At 44.1% G+C, this 7,324-nt stretch overlaps 1 long non-coding RNA gene across 1 annotated transcript; it reads left to right on the forward strand.

Annotated features, from left to right (window-relative positions):
- Window positions 1-3,076: 3,076 nt before the first annotated feature.
- LOC141271863 (uncharacterized) lies at window positions 3,077-4,528 on the forward strand. The gene is made up of 3 exons (XR_012321941.1): window positions 3,077-3,196; window positions 3,972-4,120; window positions 4,198-4,528. It is a non-coding gene; the product is annotated as an uncharacterized lncRNA (long non-coding RNA).
- The last annotated feature ends 2,796 nt before the right edge of the window (window positions 4,529-7,324 follow it).

Here is a 7,324-nt window from a genome sequence, read left to right on the forward strand (position 1 = left end):
TTTATTACGTTTACGGGGTGGAGTCGTACATGTAGGACGTGTACGGTGCGTAGCTGGGCATGTACGGAGTGAAGCCATGTATGATGGATGTGTGTCACATCTACCCTGGTGTGATGTGTGGATTAATGATGGGCGAGCGTGAACGCCACTACTTGATTGAGTATCACAGGTGCACGATAACCATGCTTGAGTCCCCGCCCCACATGTTTGGCGCCCGTAAGACAGGCAATAAGACAGGGTATTAGTAAATATGGCAGCACTTGGGCTGTGCCTCTCTCTTCTCTCCTCGTAGTTTTTCTGGGAGAGAAGAGAGATAAACTACCCCCAAAGTGCTGTCCTGTCAGTGAAGACCAAAAACCAATTTATATGCCGACAATACATTTTCCAAAAACCCAGTGCCTTTCATTCCCGTTCCTGGATCCCCACAAATGTCCCTGAAATAAAAAATGTTTTGGGCTTTACCCTGAACATGGAATTATAAAAAAAACAAACAAACACACTCTGATCCTACTGGGCAACAAAATCTGTCCACAGTACCCCCTGTATTTGCAACTGTAATGTCCCGTTATGAAGCCTTAATGAGATTCCTTCATTTTAGTGATAATTCCCTAGCCCCCCAAGAAATGACCCCCAATTATGATCACCTAAACAAATTGAGAACCTTAATTTCCCTCTTACAACATTAATTTCTAAATTCATATATCCCAGAGCAAAATGTGGCAGTTGACAAGTCCTTCATGAGTTTCAAGGGCCGTGTATCATTCCGTTAATTCATCCCCTCCAAGCAAGCCAAATATGGTGTCAAACTGTAGAAAATGTGCAAGGGCACATCAGGGTACACAACCACTTTCCTAATATATGAAGGTAGGGTCCGCCAAATTAGCCCCCCAAACTGCAACCAGACAGTTGCATCCCAGGTAAAATTGTGTGGGAGCTAATGACACCTTTCTTCATCAAAGGTACCATGTGCATACCGGCAACTATTACACGAGTATCCCCCTATACAAATCCCTCCTTGCTGCAAATACAGGGGTCTGTGGGACAGTCAGGAGAAACAGTAGGGTTTCCATCACAATTGGTGCCCAGATGTTTGGAGAAGGGGCGTCATTCTCACTTACAAGCACCAACATCTTGCAGTGAAGTGGAATGACAGGAAGGACGTCTACATGCTGACCACGCTGCATGCGGACACCACTCTGACTGTCAGAGACAGTGGTGCCACCAGGGACAAACAGAAACCAATCTGCATCACAGATTACAATAAACTCAAGGGTGGCGTTGACCTGTCAGACCAGGTGCCTCAACCAAACCTGGTGAAGCGTAAAACCAGGGCCTGGTATTAAAAGATATCAATCTACCTAATCCAAATTGCTACATACAACAGTTTTGTCCTGTACAAAAACTCCCAAGGAGCACTCCCTTTCCTCCAGTTCCAGGAGAAAATTGTTGAGTGTCTGATATTTGACTCGATGGCACAAGAGGAAGCCTTTAAGTCCGAGGATGTCCAGAGACTTTGCAAAGCGCCATTTTCTTTGCACCGTCCCTGCCACTCCCACCCAAAATTATCCCCCAAAAAGACGCCATGTTTGTAGGATGCACGGTAGAAGGAGTGATTCCTGGTACCATTGCCTTGCCCATGTGCCTATCCGAACCAGGCCTTGGTATCTCCCCCTGTTTTGAGACCTACCAAACATCTTACAATTATTGGGATTTTTTTATTTTCAAATAATTTATATTTTTTGCTTAGTGGGCCTCAGGAGAGCAATTTTTATGGAACAAGTAATGAAGAGAATATTCTCATCAGTAAATCACATTTTACCACATTTCATAATTGCAGGACTTGATCAATCACATACCAAACTATTATTCAGACAAATTTTCGTCCACATGCCCACGTCTGTATACTCCAGAATGTGGACCCCACAAATGTTCTTGAAAAAAGGTCATCTGACAATTCCAGGACTTAAACAATCACATACCAAACTACTATTCAGACAAATTCTCATCCATATGCCCACATCTGTATACTCCAGAATGTGGAACCCACAAATGTCCTTGATAAAAGTCAGGTCATCTGAAAATTAATTCCACGACTTGATTACTCACATAAACATTTTTGACCATTCATCTTAGTTTGACTGTTTATACGACTGTCTTGCTACACAACATTTTTTTTTTCATCTATATTACTTATTTATCATTTATATTGGTTTACAAAAAAAGACATTTATGGAGTATTTATGTTGCTCTTGAACCACACAGGCTCTGCAACTATGACAATCTACTTTATTCCAAATAGAGCCAAATTTGTGTTCCAAAATTCACATGGTGCACCTTCTGTTCTGAGGCCTGCCGTTTGTCCAAACAGAATTTTTTGACTACATGTGGGGTATCACTGCACTCGTAGGAAAGTGGTTAACAAATTGTGGGGTCCACTTTTTGGTGTTATCTCTGGCAAAAGTGAGAGATTTGGGGATAAAGCAAGATTTTTGTGAAAAAAAATAACTTTTTCAATATGACGACCTAATGATATCAAATTCTGTGCCATACTTGTGGGTACAAATGCTTACTATACCCCTGGATAAAATCCTTGAGGGGTGTAGTTTCCAAAATGGGGTCAGTTGTGGGGGTTTTCCATTGTTTAGGCACATCATTGGCTCTTGAAACCCGACATAGTGTCCGCTCTCAATTCCAGCCAATTTTGCATTCAAAAGTCAAATGGTGCTACTTCACTTCCGGACCTTGCCGTGCGCCCAAGCAGAGGTTTTCCCCCACATATGGGGTATCATCATGCTCAGGAGACATTGTACAACAACTTTTGTGGTCCACTTTCTCTTGTTACCCTTGTGTGGTAGATCGGTCCACTTGACAGCACACGGAGATAGACACGGGAACACTATCTCTTTAAATTCTTCCCAGGTTTATTATACAGGCAGCATAAATTGTGGCAAAACAAAAATAAACATGGCCCTTTGGGCAAAAACAGGAACGCTCTCAGCACCAGAAATGCGTCAGAGTGTTTTTACCGCCAACATGTGGAAATTTTTATTCTCTTTTTGATATCAAATAAAGTTTGAAGATTGTTTTAACTGAAGGTGCCTTCCCACTTTATGCTTTTGATGGATTTTTCTGCAGGTCAGCAGTTTTGGATACGGCACTCCACTGAGATGAAGCAGGCATGAGATGATATAGTATGGTGAGATTTTTTTCCTTTTTTCTAGTCGTGCATAATCTGACACTAGCCTGAACTTTCGGCCTAATAGGTAGTTCCGCAGGGTGTCAATTGCCCACTTGATTGCCAAGCACTCTTTTTCCATGATAGCGTAATTTTTCTCACAGTTAGGGCTCATACTCACTTGCGAGAAAAACGGATGAGAGAAATCCGATAAAAAATCATATTGCACTCTTACCAATGTTATTCTATGAGGTGCATCTCATATGGGATTTTTTTCTCAGCTGAAATCGTACTGAAAAAAAAATCGCAGCATGCTGCGTATATCGGACGAGACTCACCAATGCAAGTCAATGAGTGCGAGAGAAAATACGCGCAGCACACTTACCATCCGTTTTGTTGCATAAAAAAACGCACACAAGTATCCAAATCCCACTAAATTGATCAGGACAACCCAGAAAGCTCATTAATTCCAACAAGTGATGTCATATATAGGAAGTCTCCACACAGTCATGCCTCCACAGAAGCAGAGGCAAAAAATGAATGTGAGCAGCCTTATTTCATTAGTGCAGCAGCGGCCCTAGTTATGGGACATTGGACATGTTGGCTACCAGGATGTGGGCCAGTGAAATGAAGTCTGGAGGAACATAAGTGGGAGTCTGTACCCAAACTTCCAGAAGATGTCTAAAATAGATCAGGAAGGCATAAGTATTTGTGTTTTTTTTTGCTTTTACTTTGTAACGTACTTGTCTGAATCATTACAAATCCTAAATAGATTATGTTTTTCCAATGCTTACAGTACAGAAACAGTGGAGAAGCTGCCGGAATCAATTTAGGCGGGAGAGACAGATAAGCTCCCAGAGTGATCCAACCGTTATCAAGAAGCGGGAGTATCTCTCTTTTGAAAAGCTGCAACTTTTGTCACCCGTCATTGATCTGAGACCATAAGTTTGTAACACTATGCTATTTTGTAATGTAAGTAGACATGTTATATAGCCTTCATTGTTGTTTGCTTTTCCACGCAGATCCAAAAAGGTAAAACCTGCGGGTTCGGAGGCTGAGGAGCAGTCCCTTGAAACAAGCAGCACCAGTGTCTCTCAGGACAGCTCCCCCCAGCCACCCATGAGCCGTCCTGATGTCAACTGGCGAAGGAGGGGCCACAAGATCACAAAAAAACACCAACCGTGAGGAGGTTGTGATTGAGGATGGTAAGGAGGGGTTCTGTAGGAGTCTGGCCCAATATTTGGAGAAGGTTCCTTTCCACTTGAGGCTGAGGACCAGGACGGCTATACAAATCTTGATTTCTGCTGCCACCCCCCCAAACATGCCAATGGTTCTATTTGATTTGCTGGAAAAGTGGCAGCTTTCTAATGCAAATCAAATACAATCATTGCCATCAACACACAGCCATGCAAGCCACCCTACCTCAGCCTCTTGCTCCTAGGTGCCAGACCCTACAGGCCCAGCCTGGGTACATCCACCTTCCTCCAAGGCCTCACACATGTTTCGTTCCCCTACAGCCTCCTCCAAGGCCGGCATCATTTTTGGATCCCCTTCATCCTCCTCCATCTTTTGGTTCCTGCTCTCCTCCGCCACCACCTCCTCCATCTGCTGGTTCCTGCTCTCCCCCGCCACCACCTCCTTCATCTTCTGGTTCCTGCTCTCCTCTGCCACAACCTCATACAAGTTATGGTGCATTATTTTTACAAAACCCCAAATCCAATGTCAATTCAACATCTCCTTTTCCAAATGATTCATTCAATCAATCTCCTGTGGCAAATGTATCCAAGCAATGTTGGGTCAGTCCCGGAACACCTGACCCCGTCCAATCTGGACCCATCGTTGCTCCCATACTTAACTCCCCCGCTGTCTGGTCCCCCAAATATGTGCCCCCCCAACCTCTCCCAACCCCTAGCCCAGGTACCCATTTTTATGCGCCCCCCCCCTAAATATCATAATTTATAGGTTTTAGAATGTCCTGTTAGTTTTTATTGTTTTTAACACCTGTTGCATTTGTTTGATCTGTTTTTCAAAAAACAATACCAAATATATTTTGTTTAATAAAATGTTATTTTTGTTTAAAAATTCTGCATTATTTGTATTTATTAAAAACAACCTTTTTTTGAGGCCTACAAATAAAGGCTTTGTTTAAAATAAAAAAAAAAAATTCTTGGGGTCCCCCGTAATTTTATAGTCTAGCAGAGGTTAAGCGGACAGCTGGGGCAGATGTTAGAAGCCTGGGAAGGGGGTAATACCCATGAAGCTTCCCAGGCTACTAATATCAGCCCCCAGCTGAATACTTAGCCTTTACTGGCTATTAAAATTGGGGACCCCCTAAAAAAATGACGTGGGGGTCCCCCTATTTTAACAGCTAGCAAAGACTAGGCAGAGCGCTGGGGGCTGATATTAATAGCCTACGAAGGGGCCATAAATATTACCCCCCTCCGAGGTTAAAAACAGGAGCCCTCAGCCACCCCAGAAATGGAGAATCCATAAAATGCGACAATTCTGACACTTAACCTCGCTCTGCCACACTGCCCTGTAGCTGACATCACGCCCAGGTTAGTAATGGAGAGGCGTCTATCACCCCATAGTAAAAGTGATATGTGCAATAAAGACAACCACACCGTGAAGAAAAAAAATTATTTGAAATAAAGACAGTATTCTTTTAATAATCCAAATTAAACTCTACTTACTGTCATGCCCATTCCACCTGAAGCCAATGTCACCTGCAATAAAAGTAAAATAGAAAAGCAACCTCATCCTTACCTTTCCGACATAAGGAACATCCATGTGTCCCGCGACTGCTCCAGCTCTGCTACATCTAGATGGCAGGCTGGATCATAGCTGGATGCGACCATCCAGCCTGCCATCCAGCAGAGACACTGACTTGCTGTGACGGCATCGAGATGAGCCGAGTTCATGTAACATGAACTCAGTTCATCTCATTCTCATTAACGTCACTGCGAGCATGGGAAAGTTCTCACGCTCGCAGTGCCGGAAAATGATGCCACCGCATGCACGGTGAGAACTTTCTCACGCTCGCAGTAACGTCAATGAGGTGAACTGAGTTCATGTTAAAATATCTGACATAAAAAATAATGTGTACAAAGAAACACAACAAGACGGTGACACAGTATATTTAATTAGTCTAAAAGATATTTTTAATTAGTCCAATTACTGCTGTACCAATCTTGAATTACCTTGGTGGATCTCATTATCCCTAGCCTTTTCAAAATGTGGAAACCTGGTGTCAGCCCCCGACTCTCGAGCGACCCCATTTATCACAGACACATTGTCAAATGCCCCTTTTAAAGTAAGATCCTGCATTTGAGCAGTCCCAAAATTCCCCCCAGAAACACCCAATTCAGGAATCTCAGCCTCCTGGGTCACTGTCCTTATCACCAGCAAGGACACACCGGGGAAACTCATCCTACTTCAATGGACATTCATCATGGTTGACCTGGCTCCTGTCTGAGATACTTGGCACCCCCCCCCCTTCCGCCATAAGTCCCATAACAAGCTAAAGTCCCGCCCTATTATCACGGGGTGTAGCAAATTTTTAACCACTACCACCTCATGGGACTCAACGCCGCAGTTTGTTTTTAGTCACTCTTGCAACAGGGTAGTCCTTGGCGTCCCCATGAATACAACGGACACCCACGTTTTTCCCAGGGATTAACTGGTGGGGGAGTGTGGCCTTTATCTGAGTCACTAAACTCCAGTCCAAGAGTCCTGTCACCAGTATCCCATTTATTGTTACGGGAGATGCCTGCGGCCCCTCACCAGGCTGATCCATCTGTTCGGAGGACATAGGACAACCGGCGGCTAGGTGTCCAGGATCGTGACATTTCCAATAGGTCAAGTCTTTACCAGCAGCTTTTGGAAACCCCTCAGCGACCCCTTGGAACCTCTAACTCCCCCCAGTTGTGGCTTTACTAACCCTCTTTTGAGATTCGGGCTCCTTCTGGGTACCCCAGTATGGGGATGCAACAACACCTGGCTTCCTTAGGGACTTCTCAACCACCTGGTACTTTTCTAGTAGGACAGCTAAGTCGTCTGCATTTCGTTGGTCCCTGTGGGCAACCAAGGTCTGCACCGGCCTAGGAAGGGAATCTGTCTATAACAACTCACTTGACCATCTGGGCTGGA

The sequence above is a fragment of the Phyllobates terribilis genome, unplaced genomic scaffold (assembly GCF_046119375.1).
Source record: "Phyllobates terribilis strain yellow unplaced genomic scaffold, ASM4611937v1 Scaffold_5__5_contigs__length_657084704, whole genome shotgun sequence".
In the NCBI taxonomy this organism is placed as follows: Eukaryota; Metazoa; Chordata; class Amphibia; order Anura; family Dendrobatidae; genus Phyllobates; species Phyllobates terribilis.